This window comes from Mustela erminea, chromosome 3 (assembly GCF_009829155.1).
Source record: "Mustela erminea isolate mMusErm1 chromosome 3, mMusErm1.Pri, whole genome shotgun sequence".
In the NCBI taxonomy this organism is placed as follows: Eukaryota; Metazoa; Chordata; class Mammalia; order Carnivora; family Mustelidae; genus Mustela; species Mustela erminea.
The window spans coordinates 87,448,623-87,464,545 of NC_045616.1; the positions used below are offsets into that span (position 1 = coordinate 87,448,623).

Sequence of the window (15,923 nt, forward strand, 5' to 3'; positions counted from 1 at the left end):
AGCTGCCCAAGCCAGGACACATGCTTCTTCCATCACCTAGTCCCCTCTGCCCTCCCTGGGGGGCCGGAAATCTGATCCAGGCCTAGGGAACATGGAAGGACTGTGCAGGAGACAGCCCAAGGTCATCTTGTCCCTCTCCCTGCCTCTAGCCCAATCACTAGCCGAGGAGCTCTGGATCTCATCCTGGAGGCCTGGAGTCTGGCACCAGGCCTGGTAGGGGCTTTGTCGCTCTGACTGTGAGCTGGTCATTCCCAAGAGCCTCTTCAGGAAGACCCTGAGACTTTGTCAACCTAGAGTAATGATGTCTTGGATCCCATGTGCTGAGTCAGTTTACATGGCACCCAGCACAAAGCCCTGGGCCACCAGTGCCTATAACCATTATAATTCTCTCCAGCATCATCATCATCAGAGTCCTCGCAACAATCCTGGGAAGACAATAGAGTGGTTATTCTCCACTTATCAATGAGGAAACTGAGGTGGGTTTTGTTGTTGTTGTTGTTGTTGTTGTTGTTAAGATTTTATTTATTTATTTGACAGACAGAGATCACAAGCAGGCAGAGAGGCAGGCAGAGAAAGCGGGGTTGGGGGAAAGCAGACTCCCTGCTGAGTAGAGTGCCCGATGCAAGGCTTGATCCCAGGACCCTGAGATCATGACCTGAGCCAAAAGCAGAGGCTTAACCCACTAAGCCACCCAGGTGCCCCAAGGAAACTGAGCTTAGAAAGAAGGGGTAGGTCAAGCTCCTTCAGCAAGTATCAGAACTGACACCAAACCCAGACCAGCCAGCGCTCTTCATCATTTCACCACCAACCCTCTGTTCTTGTTAATAGTGGAATAATTCTTTACTTCCCCAGTGCCTCGGTTTCCTCATCGGTGCAATGAGGAGGAGGAGGGAAGAGACATCTCTAAGGACTTCACTCACGAATCCATTGAGCAGAGGCTCAATGAGTGCTGTCCTAATGCCAGACCATATATGGGCACAAGATGACAGACCTGACCATGGATGGTCCTACAGACTAAGGTCACCCCCAATAGACTGCGGGAGTCTAACCTGGGTCCCTCCTTCTGTAGCTCCATCTATTTCCGCAATACACAGGGGAGAGAGGAAACCCCACATTGTGGGGAAGGGGGAGAGGGTGCCCCCCTTCCTGTACTATGGAAGATTAGGGAAAAGGCCCAGACAGGTGGGCAGAGGACCGAGGGCTGGCAGGTGGGCAGAGGCCATAATGGGGTCATCTGGGAGTAGGCCAAAGCAGATGCAGATGCTACGGGTGTAGCGCCAGGCAGGAGCTGCCAGGCTTGGAATGGAGACACCTCACCGTACCACCACCACCATGTGATCCCCCCACACTTATGCAGGCAGCAAGTGAGGATAAAAGCCCAAGCAGCTTGATCCATGAGTAGAGATCCATTTCTTGGCAGACTCAGTGCCCCCCTCCTCCCCACACCATCCTGCTCCCACAGTCCCTTTTCAGGAGCCCTCAGTCCCAAACTCCCTAGCTAATATTCTCCCTCCATCCCAAGTTCCAGTCCCTCTGTCTTGCCCCCAGAGAGCGACTAGACTAACAACAAACCCAACACTCCGGTCCCCCTTCGCCCCAACCCCTCTGCGTCTCAGCTCAAGGACAGGCCTAATAAACTAGGACGTGGAAGAGGGAGGGAAGGAACGCACATCTCCCTGTCCCCGCGCAGCAGCCCGGAGAGCTGAGCGGCTTCGTGGCCACCAGAGGGCGCGCGCCCCCTCCCGGAGCCGAAGCCACGACGGCTGTGGCGATGGACCCAGCGGGGCTAACAGAGGACGGGGAGGGGTGGCCCGAGGTGCGTCACTCCAGGCAGGACTCCCCCGAAATGCAGCCCCATCCTGGTCTTGGACTTAGGCTCCGTAAGACAACAGCCTCGGATGCAGCTCCTCGACCTCCACCCCGGCCGCGCCCCGAGCTTCCGTCTTTGGCTGACCGTTCATGCGCCCCCTCCTGGCCTCAGTGATCACGGCGCTCTGACGGAGCTGGGGCTGGGGAAGTAGGGGAGCAGGAAGATAAGGGGGATTTATTTACTAGGAAGCAGAGAGTAGGGTAGGTACTGGACAGACTGAGGTTGTAGTGGCACTAGGTGAACAGGAGTACTGCGAAGGTACTGGGATCGACATTGGATATGGAAGGTACTGGGTGAGTAACAAGGGGGCTAGGGACCATTAGGAAGGTCCTAGGGGCAGTGGGTCATCTCTGGGGAATATTAAGGGGCACCAAGCCTAAACTCCAAGGAAAGTTCCATATGGTTATTGGATAGTAATTAGGGAGGGTGCTAAATGGATATGTGAAAATACTAAGTAAGCATAAGGGAAGAGTGGACAACAATTAGACAGCAAGTGGGTATTCAGAAGTACTGGAAGGCACTGCGAAGATGTTGGGGGACTACAAGAGGCACTGGATGGGAACTGGTGGTGTCACTGAGACCACAGTGGGAAGCTCTGAGTGGGTTTCAAGAATATGGAATGACCAAGAGGGTAAAGGGCCATTAGGACAGTTCTAGGCAGATACTGGGAACTTGGGCATTATGGGAAAGAAGTGGGGATACTGGTGGACATAGGGTGGGTACTGTAAGTCACCAGGTTTGCACTCATACCATGGAGCAGAGTGGCACTTCCCAAGCAGGACCTCAGTGCCCCCTCACAACAGCCCCTCGAACCTGGATCATTGTGTCACATTCACTGCCAGAACTCAGATCAGAGATGTCCCTTGCCCAGTGAGGATCTCCTGCCCTAACTAGGACCTGTTCCTGATTTCCTGGCCAGAAGAGGGGGGAGGGAGAGGAGGGACGCTGCACATGGACAGAGGACAGAGCCCTCATGCTGTCTACCTCCCCCAGATGGAGAGGGAAGTAAAGACAGGTCAGCCCTTCATCTCGAGAAAAATAAGGAGCCCCCTCCTCAGTCCCTCCCACCAGGCTTCGGCCTCCTGGCCCAGCTTGCTGGCTGCTGGGCCGGGAGGGGCTGCCAGGCTCGGCCTCCTGCCCACAGCGGGGCGCCGGGGGAGGGCGGCGCGCGGCTCGAGATGCCGCGTTGCCATGGAGACGCTGCCGCATCCTGACTGCTCCTGGCAACGGGGTCCCGCAGCCAGGCAGGCGCTGGGCGGGGACCCCAGGGAGCGGGCGCGCCAGGCAGCCCACGGCGCCGCCAGACCCCCGGGACGGGCACGGATACGGCTCCCCCACCCACAGATACCCCTCACTCACACTCCCACCGCACACACATGAACACAGGCGCCCCAGCTGCAGCAGCCCAGGCGGAACTGCAGCCCAAGCCCTCCCTGCAGCCCCCACTCATTAATTCAGCAAACATTTGCCGACCGTCTCAGTGCCAGGCGCGAGCTGGCCACTGCGGCTGCGGCGACGAGTCACACGGGGACGCAGCGCCACCACACAGGGCCCCCCTCCATCTCACAGCCCACAGAGGAGACAGACACAGAAACAGTGTGATCAATACCGTGACCCCAACAGCGGCCACCCACTGACTGTGTGCTAAGCCCTCCTCATGCAGGGGCTCACTGGAAGTTTACCGCTCTTAGGAAGCCACTGTGGGAACCTCTTTTTACAGATGAGGAAACTGAGGCATAGGAGAGGTCATTTATTCACCAGAGTCCACATAGTATGAGGCAGGGCTGGCCTTCCAATTTGGATCTTAACCACTTTCCCACACTCCCCCTGCCAGAAGTGTTTCCAGAGCATAGATGAGGGAGGACCCAACTCAGCTGGGGAGGCAGCTGGGAGAATTTCAGAACCTGGGGCCTGGGAGCAAATGCAAGGTGGCCAGGCAGAGCTAGGGGGCCTTCTTCAACTGAAAGGCCAGTCCATGCAGAGACCTGTAGGATCGAGAGTGGTGGGCTAGGTGTGAGGGAGAGCAGGTGCAGAGGCGGTTAGCAAACCGCCTAGAGGAAGATCCAGCAGGTTCCTTGTGCAAGCCAAGGGGCCTGGACCCCATTCCTAGAGGAGCAGGGAAGGTGTGAGCAAGGGAGGACACGTATGGACTGTTGCTCTGGCAACCATGGGGAGAGGACTAGGGGGCTGGAGAGCAGGCCACCATGGTCATCAGCCCAGTGAGGGATGAGTGGAGAACCCAGCCCCAGCAGTGGGGTTCAGAGAGGAAGAAGGACACATCCTTCTTGCCCTCCCAAACAAGGAACCTTCGCCTGGGAATGACAGGGAACCCAGGGAATGACAGAGGTAGGCAGATGCCTGGTAAGGTAGGGGCTTCAGGGAGAGCAAGGCCTTCAGGAGGGCAGCAAATGGGAACATGCTTCAGGACATGAGGAAAGATCAAGGCTAGACTCCAGGAAGAACTTCTAAGAGGAATAGGATGGAGTTCCTGAGAGAGGCCAGGGAATCCTTGAGAAGAAAAGAGCCCCTCACACATCCAGGCATGGGGTCGACCAGCTGTCCCTTCCAGACCCCTCCTGCCAAGATTATTCCTTCCTGGACCCTCTCCAGCATGTGGAGTCCAGGGCACCCCTCTGAGGAAGCCCAGTATCCAGCCCCAACCAACACCACGGCCCCCCCACCTCCCCCCACCCCCCCGCCAAGGTTAGCCTAATTTTTTCCCTTCCATGGATTCAGGTCATTGCTCCCTGTCCTCTCTCCCAGGCGCCGCGGAATGTGACTAATTCCCTCCCTTCATTTACGGGTCCTGTTACCTGGGAGGTATTTATAGCACGACAGCCTCCCACCCTCCCCAGCGACTCAGCCGCTCTCCCCCCAGGCCATCTCTCCCCCACTCAGCCAACCTTTGGCTCCCCTCTCCTCTGCTGTGGCTCCACCACCTCCCCGACAGCCCTCCCCTCACTTGCCAGTCCCCCTGGGCAGCAGCCGCCTGGAAGAGAGGCAGCCCAAGTGGGAGGGGGCTGACCCAGCGGCTTTCTGAGTAGAGTGCTGTCTGCAGGGGGATGCCTCCTGCTCTTGAACACCCCCAAAAGGCAACTGAGGGGCCAGGCCAAGGGAGAGTGCCTTGGTGATCTCACCACATACACTTATACTAACAACAGGTAATAGTTATTGAGTACTTAATGTGGGCCAGGTATTATTACTTCTGGTTTGCAGGTAAGGAAACTGCGGTTCAGAAAGGCTGAGTGACCCTCTCAGATCTTCATAGCTGAGCTGGGGTACTCCTGCAGAGACACCCTCCAGAGCCCCACCTGGTGTGTGGGAATACCCCAAAAGACAGTTTGGGTAGAGGAAGGCCCACAAGATAGCTAGGGGGTGCCTGATGGAAACACCTCTCAGAAAGCCAGCTGTGTCCCTGACGATCACAACCCATGCCTCATCCGCCCGGGGGTGTCCAGGGAGAGCATCAGACGGAGGCCACTAGGTCCAAGATGCTGCCCATGCCACACACAGCCCCTCCTCCAGGCGAGGGTCCCTGAGGAACTGGAGGGGGAGGGCACAGAGGTAGCCAAAGACAGAGAAAAAGGGAACCCTGCGACCACAGAGGATGAATGAAGGGAAACTGCAGCAGAGGGGAGGGAAGTCAGACTCCATGAAGGACTTAGAGTTATGGAGAGCTGAGGCAGGGATGAGCTGCCCTTCTACATCCCCAGTCTCTCAACTCCCCCAGCCTCCTTTTCACAGCAAGTGAAGAGACTGGTTCAGTTTCTCCCAGATCTTCTGACCAGAAATTCTACAATACTGATGAAGTGGCTTTGACAGGATTTCTAGGAGACAGGACGGGACGGAACAGGAGACGGAGTTCAAATCCCAGCCTGTACTCATAAACTTGGTGACACAAGGCAAGTGACTCTGCCTCCCTGGGACTCAGTTTCCCCATCCATAAATTGGGCTAACATCACAGGTGATCACGAGAACTTCGAGCTGTAAAACAGGCCGAAGACTGAGGCCGGGGCCTGACATATGGCAGGAGCTCCATAAACCTAGCCAGGTTTGTATTTGTCCCTCCTTATTTCTTCTCTCTCTGATCTGAGCAAAGGGACCACACCTCTTCCCTGAGACTGGGGCATCCTGAGGATAAGGGCTTTGTTTCTACCATCAGCCTTTCATCAGCTGTCCTTGGGACCAGAAGGTACCCGAGCAGGCTGCTGTCGGGAACGAACATTCACTGCCCTTATCAGTACTTTCATTATCATCAGTATATCACTCTCTAGGCTGTAGCCCCAACATCGCACATCCAGCGAGGCTCTTGGCTTTTGTTTAAGGAAGTCATTCCTCCCCCACCACATTGCCACAGAGCCACACCAAAGTTCCCATATGAGCCCCAGCTCGGGGGGCCACACTGTGTCCAATGGCCCCCATTGTATCCTTTTCACCAATACCCCCCATCGAGGGGTGCCAGGAGCTGGCCTGGAAAAAGAAAGACTCTGAGTCATTCTGATTCCTGCTTCAGGGAGCCAGAGCTGACAGCAGCCCAGCCAGCCCCTCCAAGGGGGACCATCAGGGGCAGAGTCAGGCCCCTGGAACTCTCCTGGCAGCCCAACCCAAGGGGTAAACATGGTGGCACTGGGAGCCAGATTTGGGAGGCTGGGCGGGGATAGAACATATAGGACCCTAGTGGCTGGGCCCTAGCAGAATAGGAAGGGGCAGCAGTAAGCCTCTGTGAGAACCCCTATGGATCTGGCATAAGGCCAGGTCTCTGTGATCCTGGGAGAGAGAGGGCCCCACCCAACTCACAGATAAAGGCTACAGAGAGGTCCCATCAACTGCCAGTGGTCACCCCTGGAAGATGGGGGCCTGCTCAGATGCCCACAACCCTTCATGATCGTGTCCTGAGTGGACAGGCGGGCCCAGGGCGGGGGAAGGGGAATGGAAGCAGGCAGCAATCCTGTCGGTGCTGGCAGATGGAGGGTGGGACCAGCTTTCACAGGAGACTGGGCACAGAGGTCAGCGAGTAGGGCAGTGAAAGGGAGGCGCTCCGAACCATTCTTCAGCAAGGGGGAGCATGGGGTACAGCCTAGGACTAAACGTTGAAGCCTTAGTCTTCAGCCTGGCTCCCACGAAGCTTGCCATGGGACCTCAGACGAGGCCCGGCCTCTCTCTGAGTCTCAGTTTCCCTGGTGGTGCTGCCATAACGCCAAGCTCCCATGTTCTCCCGAGCAGCTGGGAGTCAGGCCTCCCCAGGCATACCAGCAGGGCCAAGAGGCCAAGGGGCCAAAGTGGGGTCTGCGCCCAGGCGGCTGTCCTCTCCCTACCCACAGGCACAAGGGGTCCTCGCTGAAGAAACACGGTGTATACAAATAATTAAACAGAAGAATTGGAGTGATTAGGGCAGATGATTATTGTCAAATTATGATTTATCTTGTAGTGGAATTAGTATTCCCCCAAAGGGCCCGGCGTGGCGCGGCGCCCGCCACGGCCCGTGATTAATCGCCGTCTCCAGAAGGTCACCTCCAGCCACTGCAGATTAACTCAGTGGGGAAACTTCTTTCCGTAATTCAAGCTGTTGTTCCCACAACCTGTCATCCGCCGCCGCGGAAAAGGACGATTTCGTCAGGGAGCCCAGGGCGGGTGCCTGTCCGCTCCCCCCCGCCCCTCCTGGCCGCGGACATGATATATGGTGCGTCCCGACACGGGTGACCGCGAGGGGGGGGCAGCGTCCGCCGTGGGGTGGGCGGCAGGAGGCAGGAGTAGGGGGAGCATGGGGGACCAGGCGCCGCCAAGCAGAAGTAGGCTGTGAGGGGAGAGAGAGCGCGGGCGGTGGCAATTAGGAAGAAAATTGGATTTTTCAGCGTCCAGAGGCAGCTGGGATCTGCGGTGTACGGCACAGCCACTACCCCCTTCCCCGACACACACAGGCGCCCCGCTCCAGCCAGGCAGAGACTTCCCAAGAAAGGTGGGGGCGCAGGGGCCATGGACCTCCTTCAGCAAGGTAGGAGATGTAGAACCAAGAGAAGGCAGAAAGAATGTGGTCAGGTCTGAGGCCGGCCCTGCCCTCCCGGGGAGAGCAGTTTCCGAGCGCTAGAACCAAGACCCCATTTCCTCAGCAGTAGACACTGCCAAAGTCACATGCCCATGTCACCTGGGGCTGCTAATCATGGCCACCTCCGTCTGGCAGTCTGCATCAGGTCCGGGAGGGGGCTCTGGATCTCCCGTTTGTCTCCTTGTGCATGGAGAACAGTGGGGACAAAGCCCCCCATCCCTGTCTCCTCAGCCCACCCCCCACCCCTCCCTTACTTCCCTGAATGGGAAGGGAATATGAGAGCACACGTACCTCTCCTTCCTCTCATTTACTTTCCATCCAGGCCTTGGGGTGGGGGGCGGGGGGGTGGGGACAAGTGTCTTATAGCCACAGCACAGATAAAGAGGCTGAGATAGGGTGGCTTTCTGCCCTGAAGCTGCCCTGGGTCCCTGGCATCCTCAGGATTATTGCCAAGTTCATTCAGGCTCTGCCCTTCCCAGCTCATTCCCCCTGCTCATCCTCCCTACCTCCAGAAAAACTCACAGCGCCCTATTCTTTCAGGCCTCTAGGTTTCGCAAGTTCCCGAAACATGCTTTCTGTCCCCAGCCCTCATCTGGTAAACTTCTATTCATTCCTCTCAATCCAACTGTTTGTCCCTCCAGGAAAAGAGGGTACTCCCGTGTGCAAGCACAATGCTCTCACAGGCCTCCGTCTACATCTTTCTCCCCAGTACCAGTGCTCATCCAGACCAAGCAGCTTCTGGGGGCGGTGGTGGGGGGTACTATTTAGAAGGCACCAAAGACTCAGGGCCCTGACTTCCCACCCCCTCAGCTCCCAATGCCCACTTACCGGACCCCAGATCTGAGGGTTGAGGAGTGGAGAGCAGAGGGGAGAACCTTGCTGGCTGGTACCTTCTCTATCCAGAGGCCTGTGTTCAGTTGGGAGCAGAAGCCTGTATTATGTATACTGCGGTTTGCTCAGAACATTCTCAGGTCTGATATATACTTAGAGTTGTGAAGACCCAGTACTATTTGGGAAAGAAAAACCTATTTCTCTGTGTCTCAGGTGTGGTTCTCTCCAGAACCAAAAACTAAACACTGGCATTTGCTTTGGGGGAAAAGGGGGCTTACCATCCTCCATGGGGACTGTCTGGCAGACACCCACCCTCCGAGTCTTTGGCTGATGGTGATAATGAAAATTCTGATTTATTCTGCATCTTACTTTCAAAGCACCCTTTGCTGACTTCATTCACTGACTCCTCAGGGACAAATGAATCTGTTAACCCCATTTTACAGATGAAGCAGACTTGGGGGAGGGGGCAACTGACTTGCCCAAGACCAAGGGCTATAAATGATGGGAGTGGCTGTGGGTCTGCAAAGGATGATTCTGGTCCCACTCCTCACCCAGCCCACTGTGGAACCATTGTCTCCACACATGGGGGGGGGGCAGGCGGCTCTAAAACCTTTGCCCCCATCCTTCCCCAAGGCCCAGGTGGGATAGGGAATAGGGCAGAGAGCTGGGACAGGGCCCCTCCCAGGGGATGACCTTCTTCCTGTGAGCTCTGGATCTATAAGCCTGGTTCAAATCTCAACCATGACCTTCACCAGCTACAGAACCTTGAGCAGGTCACTTTAGCTCTCTGTGCCTCAATCTGCGGTTCTGTAAAGTGAATTACAGCCTTGTAGGGCTCCTTATGCAGATGAACCCAGGCTGGGAAACAGTAAGTGCTCAATAAATGTGAGTTGCACTTGTTTGATCATATTCACCTTCTCACTGATCTCTCGTGGAAGAGGTGGAGGGAGCTGAGCGCTTCCGCATTTCCCAGAGGAAGAAACGGAGTGGGCAGAGCTTCCAGCAAGCAGAAGACATCAACAGATAAATTATCCTGAAGGCCACCTGAGATTCCCTGCCTCCCCTCCCAAGAACCCTCCGTTGCTCCGTGTCCACGGAACACAGCACAGATTCTTCCCAGCCGGAAGAATTCTTCTCAATTCCTAAAACACTGCTGGTGCCTGCCCTCCAGCCTTTGCCCAAGCAGGTCCCTCCGCCTAGAATGCCATTTCCCTACTAGCTCCTCAATTGTTACCGAACTCTTCCAAGGCTCCGCCTACAGGCCACGCCCTCCAGGGAGCCGCCGTCAACCCGCAGCCCACGAGCCGCCCCGGTGCCCCGCTGGACCCCGCGATCGGTCCAGGGGGCTCTGGTCCCGCCACTCAGCACCTCGTCATCCCCACGCGGTTTTCTGACACCCCACACACAGGTTGGGCGGTCCCTCCTCCGTCTGACCCTGGGCGCTGGGGCGGGACCCAAGGTGGGTGCCGCGACCTCGGGGGAGCACAGCCTGTCCCCCACCCCACTCCTGCCAGTGCCGCGGCCCGGTCTTTGATCCGGCTGCCTCCGCGCCCCAAACCTGATTGGCATCGAATTACGCCGCGCGGCGGAGGGAGATAATGGCGGGAGGCGCGGCAGACATGAAAGGGGGGGGGCGCAGCGGCAGTCCGGGCCGTTGTTAATGACCCAATAAAAAGGAAGAGGGGGGAGAAATAACCCTCCCTTCCATCCCCGCCCCCAAGACAGCGGCCAGTGCACACAAAGCCGCCGCCGACTCGGAAATTACCGCGGCTCAGCCCAGCGCAGCGTGACTGGAAGGGGGTGGGGGGGCGGTGGGATCACCTGGCGGGGAGTGGGAGGGAGGACACACAGCCACACACAGTCACGCAGACGTGCACACATACCGATCCTGTCTTTAATATTTGTGAATTTGTTCATCGTGCATTTTCTGCATTAATTGAGATTTTTTTGGAAAAATATTGCACTAAAATAATTTTCCTGATTACTGAGAAATTTTGTGCCCATCCTAGTCCCAGCTCTGAAACACAGTTACAGACAGTACTGTTCAGTGACACGCATACACGGCGCCTCATACACACAGATACAGTAAAGACAGCTGCACACAGAGATATAGACACACGGACACAGAGTTACACCTGAAGTCATTGGCAGAAACCAACACCAAATAACATGGACAAACACCCAGCAGGGCCTACAGAGATACTCACCTAGAGACATACCCAAAGCTGGAACAGAGACAGACACAGAAAGATACACACACACACACACACACACACACACACACACACACTGAAGGAGCAGGAGGAAACCCACAGAAATATACAAATGCAAGCCATGCAGAGAGAGACACAATGATACACCCTAAGATCTACAAATACCAACATGCATAGATACACAGCCACACAGCACCCCAAAACACACAAATAGATCTGGGCCACATTAAGGGCACACGGTGACACATGTACCCAAGCACTGAGTCCCTGACACATACCCTATGCCCTCAAGGCCACCCATCTCACACCTTCACTAACAACTGTTCAAATGTGTTCAAGTGGGTTCAGGAGGGCCAGGGGCTGTGTTGACCCATCGCAGAGACAGAGATGAAGTGGGGTCACTGGCCCACAGAAGCCAGACAACATGGCAATGGGGGAAGGGGTGGGGGTGCAGCTGCCTTGAATCCCAGAGGCCTGGGCAGATTGTTTAAACTGCCAGATTATCAGTGTTATTCATCTCTAAAATGGGGTTCAGCTCCTCTCCAAGGGATTGTGTGAGTCAATAGACAATAGGAAAGTACTAAATGTTGAATACCATTACCATGTGGACTCCCTTAGGGGCAGCCCAGACTCCACTGCACATCTCCCCAGCGCCCGCTAGCATGCACACGTGCACGCACACACACATACACACACACACACACACACACACACACCTCCCAATCACTTTACTGCCAGAGAGGTCCCTCTTTAATCTGAGTCCCTCATGCTGTAAGCTAACTCCAATTCTGAGAATGGAGACGAATAGCCTCTCCAAGAAGTCTCTCCTGCTCCAAAACCCAGCACTCTGAGTACCAGGAGTTCTGGTGGGGATGAAATGGACTTCATCATAAAGTCAGGCTCTGGGTCAGACATGCTTTGTTCTGTTGTCTGATTTCAAATCCCAGTTCCGCCACGAACCGGGTATATAACTTGGGCAAGGACTTAGCCTGAGTTTTGGGTGCCTTCACTGTCAAATGGGTTAACAGTATCAGCATCCAACAGGAGACACTGGGAGGAGAAAATAGCTCTCAGGGTGAGCTAATAGGCCAAGGTAAAGCTGCTAGTCTATGTTGGGATCAGAGGTGAGGGGGTAAGGGTTCATACTTTCTTCCACGCACCAGGACAAAGGCTTTCCCTGCAGCTTCTTCTTAGGTGGACATGGGGGCTTTATGAGCCAAACCTCAAGGCCTAATTAATGTAATTAATCACAAGCGCAGCCGCAGAGGCCATGGGGACAGCCTGGAGGGAGGTGACAGTCACTTCAGTTACCCAAAAGGATGGGGAAGAAGGAAACAAGACTCTCAGTGGCTTCTCCCTCCCCCATCACCCTGAATCCAGGCTCCCCCAGCCCCTGCTGACCAAACCTCACCCCACACCTAGTTTACTGGGTGGGGAAGTCCCTCCTCATATCTAAATCCAGTTTCTCTTGCTGTTGCTCAGGAAGTACATGGGATCTGCCGTCAAGGTCCTGGGTATCCCTAAACAGGCAAGTTAGAAAGTCTCCTGGGAGTTAGACCCTGTAACGAGTTTGGCAGGAGGGAGCCTCTCAGAGCCCAGTGTCTGGCCTAGGAGCAAGGAAAGAATAAAGAAAGGAGCTGGTGGCTAGAAGGGAAGGTCCCCTTCTCCCTCTAAGGGGCCTGTGTGTGTGATCCAGTGTGATAAGGATTGGGGTGGGGGTGGCCAAAGGCTCTGGCCAGGGCTGCAGCAGGAGGGGACAGCCCACTTGGGCAGGGGCGCTGCCGTGTTATAAATCACCCTCGACTCAATTAGAGCCTGTGAAAGGTTGTGCACACCCAGCAGAAAGCGCCAAGCTTGGCAGACAGCCAGCAACCCACGGGGGGGGCGGGGGCGAGAGAGCTGGTGTGTGCCTATGTGTGTGTACACGTGTGTGTGTGACATACTGTGCAGACACACTTGTGTGTCCTTGTGTGTGTGTCTCTATGTACCTGTTTGTGCCTATGTGTTCCATATATGCGTGTGTAGGGTGGTGAGCACATATGCCTGTGAATTCTTGTGTGTGCCCTATGCTCCCCTATCTTTGTGTGTTTGTCGCTGAGCGTGTCTGTATGGACCTGTTTGTACTGATCTGTGTTGTGTGCACAGCTGTGTGTGTGTGTGTGTTGGGGCAGACACCCTCATGCCCGCATGCACTTGAGCACAAGGATGTACATGGTTTTGTATCCCCACCACTTTGCCGCCGTGCATGTCCCCTTGCCTGTGTACACCCAGGTGTGAGGGCCTATGTTTGTGACTGTCATGGGGTTGGCCTGAGAGCTGAGCTGGACATGGGGGTGGGGACAAAGAGATATTCTTGTGTGGGGGGAGAGCTCTATGTTTGGGGGGAGACATGGAGAGATGGCATTAGGGGCAGGCAGAGAGAAAGGGAGAGCCAGGCCCGGCCAGGAGGGAGAAACAGACAGATAGGACAACTAAGCTTTCAGGAGAATGGGGGTCTGTGCAGTTCAGATGACCTGCCAAGACCAACAACCTCCAACCCCAAACAGAGAAGCTGGAGGCCAGCCATGCCATGGAGGGTGTGCCCTAGTGTGGCCAAGGAATGACCTGAAGTTCCCGCCTCCCTCCCTCTCCAGTAACTAAGGACCATGAGCAGTCACCAATAGCTGAGTCCTGTGCTACAGCCTCCAGCAAGAGTCTCTCCCTGAACCCTCACAGACACACTAGAAACACAGGCTACTAGAATTCCCACTTTGTGGGTATGGAAACAGGCCCATTGACTTGTTTATGGCTAACAAGTAATAGAGCCAGACTCTGAACCAGGGTGGGTTTAATTCCAAAGGTCTTACCACATTCATTATTGCCTCTTCCGGAGTTCCCCATGGTCATACTCTGGTAGAAAAGGGGAGGGGAGTGTGTATATGTGAGTGGGGTGAGTATGCCTCCCCATCTCCCTGAGTACTCTCTGAACCCCAAGTTAACGTGCCCCCAGTGCCCAGCATGTAGAAGATCCAAAGAAATATCTATCTGTTGGAGGAAGTTGAGAGCTAAGACATCCTGTTCTGTTCTGAGGTTAAGAGTAGCTGAAAGGTGTTGGGATGGGGTTACCTACAAACCACAGGATGGACACTGGCCACCTCTACCTCCCTCCCAGGAAGGAAGGACTGCCCTTGGCTCCTGATAAGCTGCAGAGTAGAGGCCTGAGGGCTTCCCAGAAGCAGGCTGGGCCCTACCTCATCTCTAGTCACACACAGAAGTGGGACTACTTGGATGTCTTTCCAGATCAACACTATGTCTCACTTGTCTCTCCTCTACCCAACCCAACCAGGGACAAAGATTTTCACACACACACCCCATTCCCCTAGCAACACTTGGGTCCCTGAATCAGGATGCCTACAGGAGAGGTCTGAACAGGCACCCTTACCCAGGAACCAGTTTGGGACCCCTGACTCAAAAAAGTTTCACCCATCTACAACGGCATTGCTCTATGGAGTGCAGGGGAGCTAAACCATTAAGTCCTGGGCCTCCCTCTACAGCTTAGAGAACCAACCATGGATTCGCACCCCCCACCCAGCAGTCTGCCCCCCATAGAGGGTAAATGCAAACTCATAATGGATTCAGCTTCTCTCCTGTCCCAGCCTCCTGGGAGACCTCCTCCCAAAACCACGTTCTGCTCCCATTTACTGACCAGGTGCCAGGAAAGGGAGGTAGATGGCCCTCCCTCAGGGCAGCCTCCAGGAAGAAACCCAGCCATGTGCCGAACATCACCCTGCATCTTCCACAGGCCCCTGCAGTCCCCACATCTGGAACCATTTCAGGCAGGAGAAGCATAGGACTGAGCTGCCCCTCCTTTGATGCTGGGGCTGTGGGGAAGGGTCACGCCCTTTGTGAGGTCGAGGGTCACAATGCATGGATGGCACACCTCCTGAGGATAGGAAAATGGGGGCAAAGTGAGGGAACAGGAATGGGCAGGATGGGGTTGAGGTATTTATGACATGGTGCCCCTCCAACATGTAGGATCAGGGGGACCCCAGAAAGGATCCAGAAAATGAGGAGCATTTTAATTAATTTATTTATTTATTTTTAAAGGAAGCTTTATTCCCAATGTGGGGCTTGAACTCACAACCCTGAGATCAAGAATCACTGACTGTGCTGTACTGACTGAGCCAGCCAGGGGCCCCATGAAGAGCATTTTAATCCTGGAGAAAAGGGCAGGGCCAAGTTTTACCCCAGCTAAGCCTCAGTTTGCCCAACGGGAATATTACACGCAGGATTCTGGGAAGGATCCATGGTGAAAGATGTTTTAGCAGGGGCCAGCCCGTAAACAGTGCTCAGGGCAGGGCAGTAGCTGCTTCTGTTATCATTATTTTGTTCAAAACCTAGCTGCTGGGTGCCTGGGGGGCTCAGTTGGTAAAGCATCTGCCTTCTGCTCAGGTATGATCTCAAGATGTTGGGATCGAGACCTACGTTGGGCTCCTTGCTCACCAGGGAGTCTGCTTCTCTCTCTCTCTGCCTATTGCTCCCCCTGCTTGTGCTCTCTCTTTCTCTGTCAAATAAAAATCTTTGGGGCACCTGGATGGCTCAGTGGGTTAAAGCCTCTGCATTCAGCTCCAGTCATGAACCCAGGGTCCTGGGATCGAGCCCCACATTGGGCTCTCTGCTCAGCAGGGAGCCTGCTTCCACCTCTCTCTCTTTGCCTGCCTCTCTGCCTACTTGTGATCTCTGTCTGTCAAATAAATAAATAAAATCTTTAAATAAATAAAATCTTTTAAAAAATAAAATAAGGGGAGCCTGGGTGGCCCAGAGGGTTAGGCCTCTGCCTTTGGCCCAGGTCATGGTCTGAGGGTCCTGGGATTGAGCCCTGGTTTGGGTTCTCTGCTCAGCAGGAAGCCTGCTTCCCCCCCACTCCCCCAGCTGCTGCTCTGCCTACTTGTGATCTCTCTTTCTGTCAGATAGACAGATAGATAAA

The 15,923-nt window shown here is 55.1% G+C and overlaps 1 protein-coding gene and 1 long non-coding RNA gene across 3 annotated transcripts in view; both read right to left on the reverse strand.

The window, feature by feature from the left end:
• PSD2 (pleckstrin and Sec7 domain containing 2) overlaps positions 1-15,923 on the reverse strand; it is a 137,038-nt gene that overhangs the window by 72,433 nt on the left and 48,682 nt on the right. The window lies entirely within an intron of this gene.
• Positions 6,399-14,879, reverse strand: LOC116586500. Its single transcript, XR_004284044.1, has 4 exons — positions 14,643-14,879; positions 13,804-13,846; positions 8,742-8,820; positions 6,399-7,449 (listed from the first exon to the last, which is right to left on the reverse strand). It is a non-coding gene; the product is annotated as an uncharacterized LOC116586500 (long non-coding RNA).